At 37.6% G+C, this 22,954-nt stretch overlaps 2 protein-coding genes across 5 annotated transcripts in view; both read left to right on the top strand.

Moving 5' to 3' along the window:
* Positions 1-22,954, top strand: part of LOC108743098 (AN1-type zinc finger protein 6) — a 50,746-nt gene that overhangs the window by 13,543 nt on the left and 14,249 nt on the right. For 3 of the 4 annotated variants that reach the window (XM_018478540.2, XM_018478533.2, XM_018478549.2), the window contains exon 2: positions 4,364-4,439. The gene's annotated coding sequence lies outside the window, so the exon portion shown is untranslated. Of the gene's footprint in view, positions 1-4,363; positions 4,440-12,074; positions 12,450-22,954 lie in introns of those variants that run through there. The other variant, XM_018478558.2, reaches the window with a different exon arrangement.
* The window catches only part of LOC108743039 (moesin/ezrin/radixin homolog 1), a 95,946-nt gene continuing 95,459 nt past the window's right edge, over positions 22,468-22,954 (top strand). Inside the window, exon 1 of the mRNA XM_018478461.2 lies at positions 22,468-22,715. The gene's annotated coding sequence lies outside the window, so the exon portion shown is untranslated. The remainder of the gene's footprint in view (positions 22,716-22,954) is intronic.

Raw genomic sequence — 22,954 nt, 5'->3', positions numbered from 1 at the left:
ATACAATCGTATTGTCCAGTTTTTCACACTTTTGTAGCAAATAATCCTTGATTTCTGAGCAGTACTTTGCTTTTCTGTTTTTGTTTTACTGCCCAAGCCAATACCCTGTTCAGTTTGTCGGCAGCAGTTGTTAGCGAGAATATGAGAAGACGGCCTTGCTGTCAGTCCTTTCCCTTTTGTTTCTCTGTTTTTTTGTCCTTCATTAAGATCGTCGATCTCGATTTTCATCCATCTATATGTCCACAATATTTCAAGAGGTAAGGTAAGGTATGTATGTGCAAGCACACCAGTAACGGCCAGTTGAAAACCAAACATATGGATGTTCTATTGTCATCTTTTGAAAAATATGATCTGGTATAGGAAAATTCGTAAAAATACCTTCAGTCATCCTTTTATACAGATAATAAAAGTAATATAACCTTTTGAAGAGTGTCACACTTTGTCCAAAAGATATTGACCTTCGGTTTGTATAGGATAGATTTCAGAGAAAAACTATGCATTTTCGCTCATGCTAAATAAAAAATCCCCGAAAAAAGTGTGTATTTTCTATGTTTGGTGAATGTTTTGCTTTACCTGTATATGGCGAATCTTTTCTTTTGTTTGGTACGAGCCTCCATTCTTTGTTGACCACAATAAGTGAAATTATTATCGACCGATGCTTATTGCTTTCATTTTGGCTTAAATTAGTTGGATGGTAATTATAATGATATTTAATTGTTTCAAATTTCAAGGGTTTTTGAGTTTTCAAATCTAATTAAATGTGTCGTTGGTTCTACAGGGTGATTGGATTTTTATACATTTCTTTGAAAGGGCTAGGTTTGAATCAGTTTTTTAACAGATTTGATAAAGTCGTACTTTGTTCAAAAATGAATACTTTTTGGGATTTGGAGTTTTTTTTTTGAAAAAAAAAATATGCTTTAGCAAAAAAGCATTAATAAAGTACCTATTGATCATTATTTACTACATGGGCATGCTTTTAAATACCTACTTTCTAAGCAGTAGATAAGGAGTCAGGAATAAGGTTTTTTTTGAAAAATTTTACAAGTTTGGTGGGTACGGGAATGCTCTTGAATGTTTCTAGCGTTGTCATCAATTGCAATGATTTCGAATGTCTAGAATTGTTCTCATATAAAATGCTCCTGGGAGATCTGGATTGGAGGAATCCAGGATTTCTTGGAATATTCGAAGACCATCATGTGTAAATGGTAGGCCTAGCTTCTGAAACTGTTTTAGGGGATTTTCATCTAATTCGACCTTTTGCTCTAAATAGAAAATGTTTGGGAGTCTCCTATACCGTTAAATATTTCTCCTATTCAGGGTGTGTGCGGTTTTGCGGGTCGACCACCAGCTACCAAACATCTGTTTTTCATCTCATTTTCGGATAGACTAACGCTATTTGATCAAATTTTGTTCAAATGGGTCCCGGTTTATAACACCTTCAAAATAGTGCAAGTAGTGCAACTACCCTGCATACTTTTGCGAACAAACGTTGCTCGTTTTAGTATCGATTTTACCCAAACGTCCCTTATTTAATGCGAAAAGCATAAGCGCGTTTAATGCACCGTGCAAAAAGTGAAACTTCTGACCGGATTTCGCTTATTTTAAGGTCGCTAAACTTGACCTGAAAGCTCATCTGTGACGGTACAATGCCACGTAATACACGCGCCACCCCCTGTTCTCCGCCATCCCACGACTGACATCCCTTTTCGTCATATCCGCCTCTGCAGTCACCCACTTTACTTTCCTAGCGCATCATTTACGACACTAGGTAAAGTCCCTATCTATATTGTCTTTAATTTAATTTGGATTTATAAGACACCTACACTTTGTATCGTCAGTAATTACAGCGAAATCAAATATAACCGGAGCCAATCGTAGCCACGCAATAGCTGTTTTGTATTTTGAAATATTACGAATAAGTATTGCATTTTTTCAATGGATTTATTAAGCATTCATTTCGAAGGAAATCAGTCGGAAATATTGATAGGTACAAGAGAGAGGGACAAAGATGATGTGAAATCTTGTAACAGATTTTTATACTTTTACTTTCACTTGCCCACCGGTCGGTATCATATGAAAACCAGGGAACTGGACTTTTCTTGTTGTGAAGGACGACACTTCCACTTTTTTTGTTATTATTGAACCGACGCCTCTTCTGTCGATTCCACCACCATCGTCGCATCCCTTTGTTATCCTGTTATGAATTTCATAGTATTAATACCTCAGTAGGGCTATCATATTCAGACATTTATGATAAATAAGAAGTGTAGTAAACAATATAAAAAGTTTGTCTTTTCTCAAGTCTCCACCCCGTCTCATACAACTAAAACTACCAAAATGTTGGAGATTACGTATCTCCTCCTCTTCTAAATTAACCAGTTATCTTTGTATCAAATACAACATAGATTTGTCTGTTGCTGTAAAGTTTTCATCACCGTCGTCAATCCAAAGTTTTATTTTCACTACTGTCGACGCGCGTCTCGGCGCTTTTGGGGCCGCGAACGGGTTCGGTCCTTAGAGGCACTGGTGGGGGTGTAAAGGGTCGATGAACCACCGCCACCGCGCGCACCCGTCCTGTTCACCCTTCGTCCCCGGAGAACCCGCCGTTTGAAGAATGGACGTCTGGCGATCTCCCCGGATTCTGCCCCGACTGACGGTGGTGGCTTTTTTTTTTTTGTTGAAATGTGTATCATAATGTGCGCGGGAGAATCGGGTCGTCGGATGCCTGGCTAGGGGGCGGTTGAGGGTGTAAACAAGTTATACGGCGGGTTCAAAGTTAAGCGTTGAGCTTTCCCATTTCGAGACCTTGACTTTAAAAGACTGACTTATTGATGAGATGTATTTGTGAACGTTTAATAGGTACTATTTTGTTATGACATTTATATTAGTGAAATATTATTAAAAATAAATTGAAATAAACAATTGGTGTTTAATAAGTTTCTAATGCGACATTTTCGTTATTTATATCGCAGTTAATTTGCGATTTGAAATCGATATTACTGTGGCGGAGATAAATTCTAAAGTTTTGTCACTCGAAAATTTTGACGAGGGAAATTCGGCCTGCGGACCTGACGTCTGGGGAATTTGTAATGTAATGAATGATGAAGGCAAAAAGGGTGAGTTGTTCGTGTATCTCCCCTGCTTCACCGTTATCCAACGCTTCGAGTCAGGCGAGGGTTGATGACACGATAGGGGACGGAGCCACAGCAGTTTTAAGTATTATGTATGCAAAAGATCTATCTGATTATTTGGTCTGTTTTAACAACATGTACCCCGCATTCGCCAAATATTGTCTTGTATGTTTAGAAAAAATGATTTGCTCCTCACCTGTTTATTTTTATTCAATTTTTCTGATCATGGTTTTCAATAATACATGTATCAGGCAAGCTCCACAATACAAATCCAAAAAAAATTGTAGCCTGATATCAAGCTAGTATTATCCAGAGCGTATCTCGAAGTAGAAAATGTAAAAATTACGATTTGTCGTTAAAAGAAATGATACTTTTGCCCATTTCGTCCCAACGAAAAGCATTTGGTAGAAAAATACTATAAACTTCAAGTACTGGAGCGACAAATTTTTGGATTTGGTAACAAATTAACGACAAGTTGTGGTGAACTTTAGAAATAAGAAATAACGTCGTCAGGGTAGCCATAAGTATTTTCGGTTAAATGTTCATTAAATACATTGTGCAGTACTTTTGTAGAATGCGTAAACACGTAATTAAAGCTGCTTTTTATTAAATTTTGTATTTTTGAGGAAATTGAGTTCGATAAAAAACCGCAATGATGGAGTGCCTTTATTGATGTATATGTATGGGTGTATAATAATAATAATAATAATAATTTAAGTAATATTTTAACAACTTGAACTCACAAAATTTATAGATTATACGATAAACTTCGATTATATGTATACACATACAAATAAGAATACAGTCAGCTTATCTTATATATTGGTGCTTCATATTTTAATACTTACGTGTTATCTCCTATAAAATATAGGTGGGTTGGGTTTTGTGCGTAATTTCGTGGTTGTTGTTTTCAACCAACTTCTTTTTGAAATAATTGCTTCAGTTTTTTTTTTTGTAGGTGTGCCTATTCTTGAGAAACTTACATGGCGTAATTCGTTTTGCGATAACCCCTTTTTGAATTGGCCGTATTTTTCTTTTTCAATTGGCTTGACTAAAAAACACTTGGTTTGATTATTTAAAAAGAGACAAACAGATAATTTTATTGTATTTCATTTCTACACTGAAAATATCGTTGTGCTATTGTTTGACACTCGGTAATGTTTTTAAAACCGTTATTAGGAAGTTTAAATATCATTTGTTCATCCTTTTTTATTGTTCTTCTATTGTTTCAGAAAATCAGACATTTTCTATAAACGAGTGAAAGTGTGAATTGGATGCGGAAACTCGAAGAAATAGCGGACTACTCGGGTAAGTCTGCAAAACTATCTTTCCTTTTTAATTTTCAACCTTTTGTTCATGTTCGCTTTGTTCGTAATATATTAAAGCGATTTTTACGCGTATTGGTATGACTTAAAACCTTACGCGTTCTGATGGTGCATTTGAACAATTTACTGGCAAAAATGCTTAAGTGAAATCGTGTATCCGTTTTTTTCTATCTAAAAATGGAAGATTGTGTTCTGTGCGGAGACTGAAAGTTTCGTCTCTCTTCAAGGATATTGTAAGAACAGTGATTTTAAAAACCTACAATTTGGATTAACTCGGTTGTGATAGTGTTGGAGGTGACCTTATAGAACATCGTACAAGAGTTTTCACTTGGGGAGTGGATAGGTGGAAACGGAGGTTGTGGAACTAGAAATTGCTAGTTGAAGAGGGTAATGGGAAGTGTGTTTTGATGGGACCTTGTGTTGGATTGGAGTAGAAAGACGTCCGATGAGTATTCTGATGGCCTATCTACTCCATCTTCCGCGTTCAATCCTAGACATACCAGTGTTCTCCAAGATCATCGTACCCTCCTCCACTCCCGTATCCCTATAGTTAGTCATATGCAGCACAATTTTCATTCACCCCATTTTCCGCCCCCAACTGAAGGCTCTTCTACGGTGTTCTACAAGATCAACTCTGTGTCTCTATCCATTTTCTTCTCAAATCTAGTGAAGATTCCTATATTATTTTTGCAAAGTTCTCCACCTGTCATAAATTATGAACTACATACATATATCGTAAGTTTCGTTTCGGAAGACCACCCTTGACAGAGGGACTTCATTTTTTACATATTTATTCCACCTAAGTTCTTAATTAAAACTGAAAACTGTTGTATACTATGGCGTCGTGGTATGGTATACAAATACGTCTGTTTTCACGTGAGCGTTTCGCAGTACGACGCCTACAGGCGACAATATTTTGCAGTCCAGTCTACTGCCCATTCTCGAAATTCTGCGTCGCCTTTTTTTGTTGTCGTTGTCGTCGTCGACAGTCGTCTGTTCCATTTGCTCTACTTTTTGTAAAGAACATGTTAGTATACACATAGAAAGGGAATATGTATGCGACGCACGTCGGTACGCATTTTAGTTAAGTTGCTTACTTGAGTTTTCTTAAATTTCTGCGTGACTTGATGGTGCGTCGCGACGCCCTAAGCCGTGCGTCCGCTGGGAGACGAAATGCGAACGGCAACGACGCCGACGTCGTCCCGTCCGCCGTAAAAAAATAACGGGTATAACCCGAGCGTCGCGAGAGGGAAACGAACTTGCGAGCGCGACCGCAAGGTTGCCAAACTCAAACGGACGGCGCAATAACCTGGAATCACCCGGACGAGACTGCGATGGAACACAATGGAAGCGAATCTGACGATGACGACGCTCTTTTCTTCTCTAAGCGATATGTTGCCCCATGTACGAAAATTTCTTCCAAATGGAATTTTTCCACATGCGTGTTTGTTTTTGTGTGGTTTCCACATTCCTGATAACTGGGAAGAGATAGAATGTTTTAGTGGTTTAAGAAAATCGGCCGAAATCGGGGATTTTTATTTACGAATCGGTAAACTTTCTGTACAAGTGTCAGCCCCAAGTTACAGGAAACTACAGTATCATTGTGTGTATTGTTTCCTTAATTTGTCCGTTGAATTGTTTTCAAAATTTTTGTCGAAAGCGCAAAAATTGCTTGAGTGTCTTTTGAACTTTTGTGTTGTGGATTTTTGTATATGTGGAGATCTTCAAAAATAGATATTTGGCAACGTGGTCCGTTATCGCTTTTGACCTAGGGTTATCATTTAAATGCGCACCGATGGCGACGCTTAGACTCAAGTCATTTCAGTGTTCGCACAGATTTTTTATCTATTTATACACATACGTGTTAATATATAAGACAATGCATTACTAGCATTATATACGACAGATTTTCCAATGGGGCCCATATCAGCCCCCAGGGGGGCAGTAGGACCTTTAATGGGTAACGGATTCATACATAAATGGATATATATTGAGAGGGTCAATAGGAGCGGCTTTAGCTTACATATCGATACAGTTAGTTTTTTCACGGAAACTTAAAGATGTAGGTATTATTGCAAAACTTCAACGAAGAAGAAAGCATTTCCTAAAAATCTCAACTACAGTCCAATGAGCTGTCTTTCGAAAGATGTTGAAATTCGAAGAATGACATATGGTCTTTGAGTTTGCATCAGACTCATAGTTCTTCAGTTATAAGCGGTATTGAATGCTTATTACGTAGCTATAGTCGGGATGACCGCTTTTCGATTATCAGCACGTGAACTGTAAGGTCAAAGTTGGTTATTCATCGACAACATTTCGCAACATTGGTATCTTCTCCCTGTGTATTTTTCATGTTTTGTGTGGATGGACATTTTGACCACTTGAACTGTTGCTATTTAATTTTTATTGGCAACGGTTCTGCTTAATAATGTTCACGTTTCCTGTATTTGTTCCGCGTATATGTATAGCATATTCGTTTTTTGAATGTGTCCTTGAGCTTGCCAAGAATTGAATATGTCAGCCAAAATTTTTATTGTTGCGGGTAGGATAGAAACGCAAAATCATCATACAATGAATTACGCTCACATATATGTATACAGTGAGTTCTTGGAGAGAAATTTAACGCAACAATCACTGGCTGAACCGAAGTTCCTTATATGCAACAAAATTGAGTAATGTGATGTAAGTGTCAGTCAGACAAGAGTCTTCCCAAACTATGAATGACTGAACTACATGTTGAGGGCGTCCATATTACATGAGGTCAAAAGGCGGAAGGGTTCGGCAAAATCTCACCAAGGAGAAAGGGGTTCCATATTTTTGTAAAACGCTTTCATCATTTGTAACATTATTCAGTTATGAGTTCAAAATGGACGAAGCGAATTTCACCAAAGGGGAGATGATGGTCTCAATAAAATGCGACATTACATCACTGCATTTCATCAAAAGTATCATGGTCTACATTATTACTTTTGATCTGATCGTGAAAATATATACATGTATATGTATGTATACACTTGTACGTATCTGTGTTTACGTCCGGCCTTGGGATGGCAGAAAAACGGGTTCGCTGGCCAAATTTTATTAATAGTGCGAGAGACGTCGGGGACGGTGATCAGCTGGAATCCGGTTGTATCAGAAAATGCGTATTTAGATATGTCGCGGTTTTCCTACATTTCTTTGTTTCTTAACAGCTAAAAACGCAAAATGACATTACACTTGTTCATCTTTTGTTATCTAAAGTTTAAAGAACTCTGCCAGATAACAGAATACAAAGATACAGAAAACTTTAGGCCATACAATACAATACCTTTCGTTGATGTGGAATCCAAACCTGTACATGGAGTTAATTACCGAATCGGCATAACTGAGGTAGCTGATAATGTGAAATTCTGGAACTATATCTTGTTTGAACATAGAAACCACTTTAAGTTCCTCAAATTGACAAAATTAATTAAAAGACGGTGGGGTTAATAAACAATTGCAAAGAAATGGGTGGATTTAAATATCTATTCGGAAGTACAGTGCATTGCATATACATATACGTACATTCTACTGACATCAAATTTTTAATGTTTGACGTTTAAAATATAGGATGGATTAATAAAACACGTTGAACATGACCAAACGTAAAATGTTAAGTGGAATGCCCATCGATAACGGTGCCTACTGTCCAAATTTGGAGTGGATCAGCTAGTAAAAACATATTTCATTAAACGGTTTTCGTTATTATTTACTGAATTTACATCGGCACGTGTAAAGGTCTTTTTAATTTGCTTTGTATCATATCGTCAAGGTTGTAAATGTTGCAGATATTTATTAAATGTCTATTACTGTAGACAATTTCGTCATTGCCCATTTGAATAAGATAAATGGCGAATATTCGCAAACTGTAACATCAGAAATTTTTTATTCATTTTAATTTTGCTTTTACTACAATTGCTTTATCTAGTCTGTGCTTATTTGTGGCGCATACCCACGAGCTTCCACCAGGATAATGCGATTAAAAATATCTAGTATCTATTCGTCTGATTGCCTATTTTATTATCGTTGATATCTCCGAAGGTCTACGTCCATCATTAATATTATGTGTTTGTACACTTGTACCTAAGTACTTAAACTGAGGCGTATTTTTATCCAAGTACCGACATAAGTACGTATTACAATAACGTCTATCGTTAATCATTATATCTCATTGTCTTTTTCGGTAAAATAATTTGGTGACGTCGCAGTTATCCTTACAGGCGGGTACACGTGGTGTAAAAAACTAAACCTTGAGTGCGTTATTATAACTGAAGTAACCTCGGACGTCGGTGTCCTCGTATCGTGTATTTAATTCATACTGTACCCGGTAGTGTGAAGTAACATTAAACAGAGAGTAAATTTTAATCGCACTCATGAACATTGGCCTTTCCTTTAGAGTACACTATCTTTTCAATATTATTCAGTCCCTACGTATGGATAGAGAGCTCGACATTCCTTCCCGGATAAGAAATCGCATTTGTGCATACTTATGAGAAAAGGATTATCATCCTCCGCGTGGAAATTGCTCCTGAGCATATTTGTGACAAAAAATCGTTTTATGAAACTTTGGCCCGTGGTTCGTCGTCTACTATTTAGTCGCATCAAGGGGAAGAAAGTACTGCATCCGTTGCTGGGAAATTGCGTGACAATTGACATTTGGGAGGGAATGCCGTAGTTTCTTTCCCTTCCCGAAGATCCCGATGTTTTTATTCAAAGACCTTACATAATCACCATGATAGTATGTCGTATCGTCAGTCCAAAAACTGGTTGGACATGCTTCATCCTATCCTAAGCCAATTTTAATCGGTCCGCGCTTAACATTATTTATACGCCCACAATCGAAGTGTATTGCCACAGACCATTGTGACTTTGTACTTCTCAGGTTCGTCGCTCGTATTATGGCAATAAAGTACTTACTTACTTTGTAGGTGCACTTGCGGGACACATAGAGGTTTTACAATCGGAAAATGATACACCAGCGCGTCGTCAACACATTTTATGTATTATAATTTGTAGGCAGTCTGCAAGGGGTGTGTTTTGGTAGAATGAAAGATGACATTGTGTTTTCAGTGTTGTTATTAATGTAGTGCATGCATGAGCATGAATGCTTCCAAAGTGTCCAATTCCTCTATTTCATCATCATGTTCGTCATAAGATCGTCAGTCCTAAGACTGGTTGGACACGTATCTCCACTCTTTCCTATCCTGAGAACTAGAACATCCACAACCTCAACTATTTGCGAACAGTAATCTAATCTAGGTCTACCTCTACTCCTTCTAATTCCTGTTTCTGCCTAGACCTTCATGTCTGAGAAGGTGCCTTACCAACCTATCTCACCTATTTGTTATTGACTTCCATAGAGTCCTCTGTTCTCCTAGTCGTTGCATTAAAAATTATTCTATGTATTCTACGGTACTTTTATCGGAATCTTTCGCAAATAAAACGAAATAAGTAATACCCATTTGGAGAGATTATAAGACGTAGAATATCTGCTATATTTTTCCGGTAAACATTAAGCAAGGTGCTGTCCTTCCCTTTGAGAGTAGTCACCATCCAGAATGTCATTTCCCATTTCAAATATGAAGAGCTCTATGTAACTCAGGATATCATCGGACCTAGTTAGTATATTTAAATCCCATTGCTCCCGCACGTTATTTACGGCAGAGTCAGCACTGGGTTATACATACGTATTATAGCCTAGAACTCGGGTATACACACTTTACATTCCGGGTGTGCCTAATAGTTAGTTTTTCACTCTGCTGTACCTTCATCTTCTCTATCTCTTCTTAACCACTACCGTCAAGCACTCTTGCAATTCCTTAAGGAGTCTGAAGTGGATTCACAGTCCTTTCCATCACTTTGCACTACCGTGTAGACTGGTGAAACAGTCCTCTCACCAGCATCATGTGAAGGGTGGAGTTAAAAATGGTATGGTTTTTACCTTTTTTACACTTCTGTACGTGTATGACCGACCATTTTAAAGTGTTTAACTAGTGTAAAGTATGTGGGTCAAAATAATGTTTACTGTGCCAAATTTCATGCTTCTATGTGTTTTACGTTTTGGAAAAATTGACTGTGACAGACTGAAAAAAAAAAACTTGGGTGTTTCATTCCCACCAGCTAGTAATGCTGGTGAGCGGGCAGTCCCTCCAAACTACACCGGAAGGTAGGGCGGAAGACCCTCTTCAGCCTTCTTTCAGGAATCGTGGGAATGGATGGGTGGTGGTTGAGACGGACGAAATGAAGACAGAAGAGAATGAAAGATTAACTGTGGAATATTACTGCCTCAGCATTTGCCTAAGTGATCCAAGGAAACCACAGAAAAACTTGGACCAAGGCAGACGGACCCGGAATCGAACCGGCGTCCTCCCGAATGCTAAGCAATGGTCTAGACCTCTACGCCATGCCGCTGACAGGTACGTAAGTGGTTTTAGGAGGGTTTCTTTCTTTTTGACCTAGGGACATGGTCTAGAGGTTTAGATCATTGCTTAGCATTCCAGAGGACACCGCTTCGATTTCGGGTCCATCTATCTTGGTCCAAGTTTTTATGTTGTTTCTTTGGATCACTTGGGCAAATTCTGGATCAGTAATAATCCACAGATAATCTTCGACTCTATTCTGTTTTCATTTTGCCCGTCTCACCTTTCTCACCCCAATCACCACCTACTCATTCCCAGGATTCCTAAATGGAAACCGAAAAGGATCTTCCGCTCTACTCTCTGACGTAGTGCAGAGGGACTATCCGTCCACCAGCTTTAGTATCGAGTGGAATCGAAATACCCAAAAGTGAGGCATGGAATCCTCGAAAAAGACTAATCGTGAAACTACCCTTTTTTTTTGTTTAGTTTAGCCTCGAGGAGGGGAAATTTTCAAAAGACACCCCCTGAAGGGGGGTAGTGTCGGATTTGCCGTAGCGCCTACCGACTAAAACCCCTCCTCGAGATGATAGTGAAACTACCCATGCGTCAAAAGATTTACGGAATATACACATGACAAAATTATCGGTGAACTTGTTCGTGAACCTGTGAATATACATACCTACATGTAGTTGCCTGGTTTGTTTTGTTGCTAATATGAAATTGTTTATCATTAAATACCTGTTTTTGAATGCCGTATTAAACACCTTTAGGCACACACGTTCCTACGTTGCAGTGTTCCTATTCCTGCCTAATATTTCGTAAATTTTAAACGCAAAAAGTGCACGTTTTTCAAGAGGGATTATTGTACCAGGAAGAATTTATTCGTTAAAGTTCTCATTTACCGATCCTCCCACCTTTTTATTCCTATCTTTTTTTTTACCTTCACTTATCCGCGTTTGTCGTTATCAAGGTGCCTTTCTTCGAATTTGTCCGCTTGTCGCTTTCCTCTTAGTCTGTTGCCCGTTCCAGTTATTTATTAATGGTAATGATATGGTGCATGTGTAGTATGCTCGACGTAAAAATCCCCACCCTGAGGAAAATGGGCGACAGCGATTATGCCCCCGTCTCTCTCCCACACGTTCCCCCCCATAATTTTGCCTCACGTTTTTTGTTTTGAAATGTGCGCATGTGCCAGAGCGTTCCGTTCTCGCTTCTTGCAGCGTCATGTCGCTTTTAGTTTGATCGCAAACGTGTCGGCGTACGGACGCACGGCGTCGCTTGTTTGGAGTATCTTTTTATCAGTTCTCAATTGTAAAACGCAATTGTCTGTGTGGAGTAGGAGCTCGAAAGTCACATTGTGAGTTCGTTGTTCGTGAAAAGTTTTGATTTTCCGATTTTCTATTGGTTTATGAGACGGTGGTTCATAAAGAACAGCTGTTCGCGTACTAATTGGAAAAGTTGGTGCGTTCACCTTTGTTTCCTTCAAAATTTGGTGTGTTTATTATTAAAGTGCGCACTTTGTAATTCGAAGGTGTTAAGAGTTCATATACACCGTTGTGACGTATTATATTCAAGAGGATTGTGGATTTATTGTTATTAATCATAATCATTCGGTAGGTAGGTGTGCTGTGTGTGAGGGGGTATCAGTGGATCAACTTTTTTTATTGTTTGTCGTATTTTAAGCTTGGATACAATTAATAAATTGCATTGCGCACACTGTTGTAATGTTTTTTCTGGAATGTAGTGATCTGTTTTTGAATACAGATAAAAATACAAGTAATTGTCCACGCTAATAATCGCCTTTCATGTTGGTTGTACGGTGGCCAGAGCGCCTGCGTTGACGGTTCGTTGGAAGTCGTTTGCTTAGTCATTCATAATTATCATTCCCGAGAATGTTATGACGTGGTACCGTATAGTAGTATTTTACAATGTTTTTTTCTTTAGTTCTCCAAAGGAATCGGTTATTTTACGAATCTATCCGTCGTCATTGTTTTATAAGAAAGTAACTTTATTTATTTGGCATATACGTCTCACTACCTGCTCCTTGTAATAGGAAGGTGGCAAGAAGCGAAGCACCTTTATGGTGGTACCCTCTTTTTGTTAAGGTCGACACACCTGGTCCTTTGTTTGCCAGTTTCTAGTTTTAAAGGCAGCTACGTTTCGTCTGCTGCTACAAACAGCTCAGGAGTGGGCATACGTTCAACGTTGCCTATGTGTAACTGTAAAGGATTTTTAACATCGTAGCAGATATATATTGCTTGCCAATAGCTCATAAGAGATGCGCAATCAATCTGAATAAGATTACGTATTTCTTTGTACAACAATTTTCGTTAAGGTCTTCTAAAGAAGGGAAGAATGATCACTTTTTAAGGAAAAGTGAAAATTTATTTTAATAAGGTACCACTGAAGTATTTTCTCTTGATGGTCCAGTAAAATTGTCCAATAATCAACATCTGTCTCGGTTACCAGATGACTTCTAAAAGCAGCTTAGCATCCGGGAGGATATTGGCTCAATTCCTAGTCTGTCGGTCTTGGACCATGTTTTTCCATATTTATCATTAATGGTGTAGACACAAATGCTTCAGATCGCCCTACCGGCATAGCCTAGAGATGATTGAAACCATTGCTTAACATTTGAGAAGACACCGGTTCGATTCCGAATCCGTCTGCCCCCTGGTCCACGTTTTCCTGTGGTCTCCTTGGATCGCTTGAACAAATACTAGGGCAATCATAACAATAGTTCTCGGATAATAATTCACACTTCTCTTCTGTCTCCATTTTGTATGTCTCATCTTTCTCATTGCCAAACCGCACCTACCTGTTCCCACGATTCCTGGAAGAAAGCTGAAGAGAGCCTTCCACCTGAAGCAATCCGGGGGGGGGCTTCCGGCCCCCAGTATTAGTAACCCAAAAGTTTTTCCAGGGATAGTCTTTAACTTCACCTAATGTCTTCATTTCGTCTGTCTCACCTGTATTTCCCCAACCACACGTTCATCCATTCTCACGATTCCTAAAAGATAACTGAAGAGAACCTTCCACCTAAGGTAATCCGGAGGTTTTTCCAGGGATAGTCTTTAACTTCATCTAATATGTTCATTTCATCTGCCTCACCTATATCTCCCCAACCACGCGTTCATCCATTTCCACGATTCCTAAAGGAGGTTAAAGAGGATCTTCCGCTGTGCCGGCTTCATCTGGTGGGAGTAAAACACAAAATTTATTTTTGCGCTTGCCACAAATTGCTCTCATATTATTTGGCATTAAAACCATTATCACATTATCAACTTAAATATTCACGCAAATGAAATGTTAGCTGCCGTCTTCAATTACAGATAAACGTTACTTTTAACTGCTCATTGTTATGTTCCACTTCAACGTTCAGTTATTTTATCAGCGCGTAGCTGTTCTAGAAAACGCCAGACTTCTCATAATGGCTGCGACGTCGCGACCGAATCCTGCGTTCGAATATCCTGGGCGCCGTTTAATTGTCAACTCTCCGTCTACACCACACACACACAAGTGCAATGACGGTTAATTGTTGCATCGCAATGGCCTTGAATATATCTCTCTATTGTCGTCACCGATGTGACGCACATAACATCATTGTGTAGGCGCGTGAAACGTGATGGAGCGAAGGTGATGGTAAACCACGGCGATCGGCGAAGTTTATTTTTGTTTTGGTTTTGCGTGCGTGCATGCCTGCGCTTCAAATTTTACGAAATGTCGTCAGGAGTTTGCATATTTTTAGAAAGTATTTCGAAATGGTCCGTTTGGGTATAGTTTAGTTCATTAATTCAAAGGTCGCATTTTAGCTAGGACCCATTTCTCCAATGGTTTCGACTTCCACTTGCGTAAGTGCCATTATAAACGACGAAACCCTCGCTTCGTTTGCTTCGTGGTACAAATTTCGAAGAAGTATTTAAAAGTATAATAACAGGACCACCGAGTTGGAGTTGTCGGGCTAGCTAAGTTGCATAATTGAATCAACAGCTCAGCTACGTGATGCTGCTCAGATTCGTGTGCTGCGGCTGCTGTTGTAATTGAAATTCACCTGATGGTTGCCCGTTAAAACCGTTCTTTTGCTCGCGATCCTTGTTTCTCTTTCGTCTCTTGTTCTTTCTCGACGAAAGAGACCTACATTCTTCCGCCTCGTTTTCTTCGTGCGTCACCACTTCCATTTCTACGACCTCTTTTCCCCAGTCTAAAGTGCACGCTGCTGACGTGCTTGTCTGCACTTAATCTATATTACCTTACAATATTTTACCTTCACGTATGGCAACGAGCGAGAGCCGACCCAAAAGCTAATAAGAAAGAATCGTGCCATATCCACCGTATTGCACTCATGCCTGTGGACACGTCCAGCACCTATCAAGTAACTCTGGATAGTTAATTACTTGCATCAAGTGCAGTATATAACAATCGCCGCTTGCGATTGTGGGTGTGTTCGCCTGTACTTTTTGTACATGTGTCTGTACTGACCCACTTCCGCAGTGCGCAAGTCCTTGGGCGCCGGCACCGTAAGCGTCTGTTGCAGTCATGACGCCTCGAAATGAGATGGTTTTATAACACTATTCCTCTATACGTTTGTTGAGATTTTGGTAAAATAGAGATGAAAAATGATAACGGCTGAATTTCTGGGTGATTGGAACTTTTGGTCATTGACTGATAAAGAGATAAAACTGTTGTGTACAAGCTTTAAATCTGTGGGTTCGCTCGCATGGATGACCTAAATATGTGTCGGAAGATCATCAAAAATACTACAGTTTGATAAAATAGTTCTTAATTCTTGACCAGGATCATCAGGATAAAACTAAAGTTTCTAATTTTCTACGTTAAATAAATGTCCATTATCGAGATGAAAAGAAATTTTTCTATACCTCGAGAATAGTTGAAGATATCGAGATTAGGATGGTGCAAAACGAAAAATGTACCAGCCCATGAATTATACAAACACCTAGGTATTACCACAAAAATTAATGAAGGTCTGTGGCTTCTTGCCATTGCTCTTCGATAAAGAACCGTCCGATACTTAACCGAACTTTTGGGATTTCTTTGCATTTGTTCACGATTTTCAGTATGTTGGTGGTCTCGAGGTGTTCCTTTGATGTGAGGATTAATTTTTGTGCAGTTTCAGTTGTTTTAAAATTCGGATCCGTACAACTTGTTCGTTTGTAGTTCGCGCAGCCGTTTCTTGGCACACTTTCAAAGATCATATGTTTTTGTTTCGTAACTGGGCTGTCGTAGTCGACGTTTCGTTAATCGTAAAGCGATAAACCGAATATATACGCATGGGCAGCTTTAAAGCTGTGACCCGTAGGTGTAAATTTTACATTCGTTTATGTTTATTTATAAGTCGCCAAAGGAGAATGGAAGTCCGTTTCTTTCCTTTTGATTCAGAATTCATCGAGGACTTCTATAAGCACCCAACCTGTTCACTTACTAGCAAACCAGAAAATGGAAAGACATTGTGAAACATAAAAGCTTCTTCCAGTATCAAAATCCAAAAGAAATCAATACTTCACAGGGTTTGTGATAAAACGAATATTATAGTCCTCTTGAATGACACTAATATTTCTCTAGATTTTGCTGCTTGTTAGATCTTCTCAATAGTGAGAGGATTTTTGATCCATGGCAAGTTTCTATTTTCTGGCTTGCTTGTAAGTGAATAGGTGATTAAAAAAAGACAGACAGGCGAAACCGTCTGGTGAAATGGTATTCTATCAAAAAGTTTACTTACCATTGAACGATTGGCTTATTTGCCGACAAAGAGAAGCGTCATGTTGATGATAGGCAATCATCACCGCTAATAATTTCGCCGAGTGACTTGGCGTCTTTGCCTTAAGAAAGCAATGCGCTCACCTGCGGTTTTGTCCACTTGTAATGGAGTTTGTAGTTGAACTCTAAATCGGGGAAAACAACTGCAGGGATGTCTTGGTTCTTCACGTAAAACGACATGTTTGATACTGTGGTTGTTAGAGGAGTTTTTCCAAAGGAATTATCGAAAACTTTTCTTAAGACAGAAAGAAACTTAATAAATATTACCTTCTTATCCTTCCTAATAGTTTCCTTTCCAAAATATTGGAGGTCGGTCAGTTTGTAGTAAGCACTGTATTTGTTATGATTATTTTGGTAAATGGAGAAAGGGGGTGAATGTAAGGAATTGTTGTAATTTAATGCAGGATTTCTTCAGATACATTTCCGGAAATGTGTACCAAAAGCGTGCTGAATGAATAAGCATATAATGAATAGGATATTTTGGAAAGGTTTATGTAGGAAAAATAAAGGAAAGCTTCAATAGGTCTTAAAGTTTTTGAGTGTACAAACAAACGTTTCAAATCCTTGTTGGTAGTCAGTAGAAGGATATCCACTGCATTATATTGCAGACCAGTACATTTACAGTTTTATATTACAGTAGGTTAGTCATGTAATTGAAATTTTACTATGTTGTCATCTTGCAGTATTATTTTCCCTCTCGGTTTTGTTGTTTCTTTCGTAGTCAGTTTCCGTTACCAATGCCGATCGACAACGGAAATTCTTCAAATAATTTTACCCACTGACAGTCGATGGACGGTGAAACCGCCTTTGTCATGGTGTTGTTTCTATCTCTGTCGTCTTCATTATTAGTGCGTACCATCGTGAGGTCGTAGACTTGATGGTATACAATACATGAGTGTAAAGGTATGCAAAACAACCTGTTTGAACCGTTAACAAAAGGGGGGCCCTGTAAAGAACGAATATGAGACGAGACCGTGTACACGTACGTGAACGGAATCGAAAAGATGTTGATGTTGATGATGATGCTGAAGAAGAAGATTCTGTCGCGGCCCACTTTCTGTGCCGTTGGAGCGATCACGTTGCAGAAATACGTAGATAGCGAAGAAGATCCTGTTCGCGAATGAGCATAAAGTAAATGTTGACGAGAGGGAGAAAGAGGTTATTAAATGTTACTGCTTGAATAGAATTTTCGGTTTGCTTTCGGTCGGAAGATTAGATGACTATTGTATAAATACATAATAAGAAAAAGTATGGGAAGGTGGTAGTATGGACGAAATAATACCGAGTGACGTGATCTACTGATTAGATCATAGCTTAGCGTTTGGAAAGATATATTCCGGATACGCTACCCTTGGTCCCATGTAGAAAAATTATTGGGGAGCGCCAACATTTCACAGATTCTCTCAGTTTTCTCCTGCCTTCATCTCGCCTGTCTCAGTTCCTCTTCCACTGATTCCCTTGATTTCTAAAGGCTGCTAAGAGGCTGTCACCCATCAGTTTGCATTACAATGTATCTGGAGCAGCAATGTTCCATCGGCAGTCTTTCACTTTTCACTTTTGTCTGTCTGTTCTTAATCATTCCCACGATTAGTAGAAGGTGACTGAAGAAGATCTTCCACTTAAATTCCACTGATAGTCCTTTGTCTGTCTCGTCTTTCCCTCCTTAACCATTACCATTGACTATTTCCTACTGCTTCTGCGGGAGGCTATAAGTAGGTCTTCCGTCCTGTTGGTGTGTTTATAAAAATGATTCTTTCGTTAATGAAAATAATAATCGCTCACGTATCCTGAATCGTTTAAAAATAATCGGAAATTGTAATGTATCTGCAACGAGTCTTATGCAATGGAGAGTCGGTTGCTTTTCTCTTTTAAACGATGAAATAAAAGTGAAGTAACTGCTGTTGGAACTATTGTTCTGCTGCAGCAGACATCGATTACTTTTGTTGTTCGTTCACCGTGTATTAACTAACTGTATAGGTAGGTATAGCTAGGTACGGGTACACTTGTACGCATTTTTCCTAGAACTAACGAGTGCCATTGTAGGTTACGCGGGTAATAAGTCGACGAGAAACGTTTCGTAATTGTTTCTGAATTTCACCGTGTTGTGTGCACTTGCAAGGTTGCGATTTCGCTTGCGCGATATCTCCCCGTCTACCGAAAGGGAAAACAATGGTAACCCAAATAAAATGACGATACGGTAACGATTATGCTAATAGAACCGTTTTTCAAGGTTTCTTTTCTGTACGTATTCCTTAAAGCGAAGCCACATAATGGGTAAAATGAACGTGTTTCCTCATTTACAAAAATTACCCAAAATATGAAGTATGCAAAAGATTTTTTGAATTTGATACCCAGTTTTGTAGTACGTATAGATTGCAAAACTTTTATCGCTTAATAGCTAATTGTTAATAAAAAATTGATAGATAGGTAGATTTAGAAATTCGAAAAAGATTGTTAAAGGTGCATGTTAGGACCGCGGCGCTGTATGGGTGCGAAACATGGACGGTGGGCGAGACGGAAAATAAAAGGTTAGAAGCGGTCGAAATTTGGAAAATACCGTGGATAATGGTTAGAAATGAAGAGATATTAGAAGGAATAGGAGAACAGAAGACTATGGAAGTCAATAAAAAATAGGCGAGATAGGTTGGTAGGAAACCTTGTTATGCATAAAGGTGTAGTCGGAAACGTATTAGAGGCAGAAACGGAAGTTAGGAGGGGTAGAGGTAGACCGAGATTAGATTACTGTTCGCAAACAAGTTAAGGATGTGGGTTGTTCTAGTTTTAGGGAAATGCGAAAATTAGTTCAAGATAGGAAAGAGTGAAGGTTTTGTCCAACCAGTCTGAGGACTGGCGACCTTATGATGATGATGATGATGATGATGATGATGGAATTGGAAAATTTGGACGTGTTAAAAATGAGAGTAAAAACAGTCCAAATAACCGTTCATCTGTACTTTAAGTTGCTTTTGGAAGGCACGTTTCGTGATTTTATTAATTCGACCCACAGTTTGTATCAAAGGCTTTTTTGGATTTTAGGCTACACTAATTTTTTTTTTTTTTTTCAAAAATGCTGCAAAGGTAATGAGCAATTTATGAAAAAGTTTGTCGTGCTTCTTTTACTCGTTTTAACAACGGTGATGTTTCTGGTCCGAGAAGTGTGTTGAAAAGTCTGATTTGTGGAATCGTTGCGGCCTTGCTGGTAATCCATCCGTTAGCGTTTCACTCCAATTATTATTGCATCGTTTTCAGTTTTCGGGTCACAATGCCGCCACAGCCACATACACTCAAATACGTTTGTGACGTACGTATNAATAAACAAAAAGAAAAATGGTAATGTCGCTGCTATTTACTACTACTACTACTACTACTACTTCTTGCTAATCAAATCACTATTGCTGCTACCTGTTTGCTAAAAAACAAAAGTAATAATAAAATTGAGGTAGAACGGTATTTGTTATTAAAATGTGTACAAATTATCTCGTTTATTTTTCTTCTTTTTATACGACAAGCCCAGAATAAGGCGTAGTCACTAAGAGTCAAGTAATTATTTACAAACTGCTTTTCTTCATATTTTGTAAATAGTAAACGTTAATCGTGGTTAATGTAATTAACTATAAATTGAATAGTAAATGTGTTAAAGGATGACTAAGAAAAGCACTATTTTTGTGAATATAATAATACAAACGCATTTGACCTTACATGGTATAGAAAAAGATCTTTTGAATGATAAACTATAGAAACCATATTAATTAGCAATCGTCGAAAGACCTTTTCGCAGTCAGGTCAAGTAACTTGTTAGATTTTAATTAAAGGAAAGTCTTTTTCACATTTATTAAAAAATTTTGCAAATCAGGGAAGTAAATAGGAAGAAAAACGTAAATTGTACAAATACTTTTTTGCCTCAAATTGGTAATCTACACATGTGTTATTTTGTGAATTCATTTTTCCGTTTTCCTCGCCCTTGTAATTTAATTTTACTTTTCAGCGTGTTCCATTTTAATCTTCATTTATTATTATTATTTCTTTCTGCTTAGTTTAAGGAATTCATTGTTACATTATATTGATAATATGCAGGATATTCAGCAGTTTTTTGCCGTTGTCAGAGTTAATTTTATTATGAAACTGATTGTTTATGCCTTTATCTTATTATAATAAGCCTTCGAACAGTTCGGACTGCGCATGCGAATTTTTATCTTTTCATTTCAGCACGTACTTAAGCGTCCATGTGAAACTTTTAATATTCGGTTGAAAACTGCACAATTAATGAATGAAATCTGGCAAACAAAACGAGGAACAAGCGCGTCTGCCACCCCTACGTATGTGATCTTTGTGCAATGGTTAAAAGAGACTGGTTTTCCTTAATTTTGAATTTAATTGCTTACGTTTTTGGAAAAGTGCAATAGTTTTAATTATGTATATGTATTAGTGATCAAATTCTTGTTTTTATTGAAAATTGAACACTGACACTCAACAAGTGCCTTTTGAAGTTACAGTTACAGTTGCCATGACATGCAAAAGAAAAAAACAAGGCAAGAGATTAATAAATTTGTTATTTTAATATTTAATGTGTGCAGGTCCGGACTGTTCCAAGGCTTTTTTCTTGTAATAATGTAGTTTCCTTTTGTTGCTCATCCGATTATTGTATGTAAATTTGTCTTTAAAACAAAAAAAAAACATCTGACTGTAGTCGAAGTGTGCTGTGTATCACTCTTTTTAAATTAAATCGAAGCTTGGCAATCCAATGCCACCATTATAGCAATTGCTGCTGTGAAGTGTAGAGAAGAGACGTTTAAATGAACTTTAAAACAAGGTGATAAAAATAAAAAGTTTAAATGAAGTGCTAATTGTGTTTTTTTAATGTTAGTAAGTCGTCTCGTGTCTTTCAGATCGTTTTACATAAAAAAAGAAAGTGCAAAATGACAAAAGCAAAAGGAATGTTTATTTGGTAAGTTTTTTTAACTTCTAAATCTCAAACAGTTTTACTACCCCCTGCGTAGTGAATCTGATACTGTTGTGGTAAATTTTTATTTGTGTACCCTGTTAGAGTCGAATAGGACTAAATGGTTGATAACAGATGCAATAAATAGGCGATTTAATTAATAAATAGCTAATTGAATGTAAACGAGGGGATCCAACGCGAGTTGTAAGCTTTTTGGCTAAAAACCGTTGTATTTACTAGTGGCTCCTCAATCTTTGGCGTTACATTTATAACATTCAATTAATCATCAATTACATGTCAATAAGAACTTTGTTTTGATCGTTTTGGTATATTTGATGTGCTAACTAATAAGTTATTTGACTGTAAAGTCGTCCATTTATTTTATACAAAAGTTTTTAATTATTTATTTAGTTATTAACTATTTATTTTACGCTTCTGTAAGGGCTAGTCATGTATCATTTGAGAAATATCTTGTTTTTTAATCAAGACTAATTCTGTATCTATTCTGTTTTAACTTATAAAATTCAATTTTGAATTTACCGGTTAGAAACAAAATCGAGTGGTAGAATAATCATAGATGTAATAGATTGCCAACTCAAAAGTAGTTGGGTAATATCAGCATAAATGGAAAGCAACGCGTACAGATTTCATTTTAAAGTTATAATTAATTAATAATAGAGATTTTTTGGCCATTATGACGTTATTATCAAATAAATCTTAAATTTTGGTAATTAATTTAAAGACTACGAAGTGCGGGTTATTGTGACACTACTACTTTAAAGTTCTTTGGTTGTTTGTTATTTTCGTTCTTTCGGTTCAAAGTCTCGGTGGTGTAAGTACGTTTTTACGCTGTTCTACATTAATTCTTTTAAATTTAAATTAAAAGGAGGTATTATCTTCTAAAATTACTCAAATATTTCATTCAACTCAAACAGATTTTGTAGAACATGTTACCTTAATCTGAATTTGTGATGGCTAAAAATTATTCGTATTTTTAATAACTGTCGCACATGTATACATGTATGCATATCTATGCCGGTGTTTGTTGTTTTATAAGTTTATCATTTATTAATGTTGAAAAATCAGCGTAAAAATGTAAAAAGTGTTCGCGAGTGTTGGATAGCGATAGTTTTTATTATTGGAACATTGGAGGGTACTTTTAATGGTAAGTGCTGAAACCCTTTGTAATTTTTGCAAAGACAACCATTACTACCTTTATACAGCAGTTTGCTAATCAGGTACTAATGGTTGGAATTTGATAACTGCAAATAAAAGCAGTGGATAAAACTGCTTCAAATGAAGGTTGTTCTGTTTCATATTAATGTGTACAAATATGTAGGTGTCTGTAAATATATGACAGACTCCAAACTCTTGGGTNGAAACTTAATAAATATTACCTTCTTA

The sequence above is a fragment of the Agrilus planipennis genome, unplaced genomic scaffold (genome assembly GCF_000699045.2).
Source record: "Agrilus planipennis isolate EAB-ADULT unplaced genomic scaffold, Apla_2.0 scaffold19, whole genome shotgun sequence".
Classification (NCBI taxonomy): domain Eukaryota; kingdom Metazoa; phylum Arthropoda; class Insecta; order Coleoptera; family Buprestidae; genus Agrilus; species Agrilus planipennis.
The sequence above is the reverse complement of the archived record's forward strand: the minus strand, read 5'-3'. Positions and strand labels throughout refer to the sequence as shown.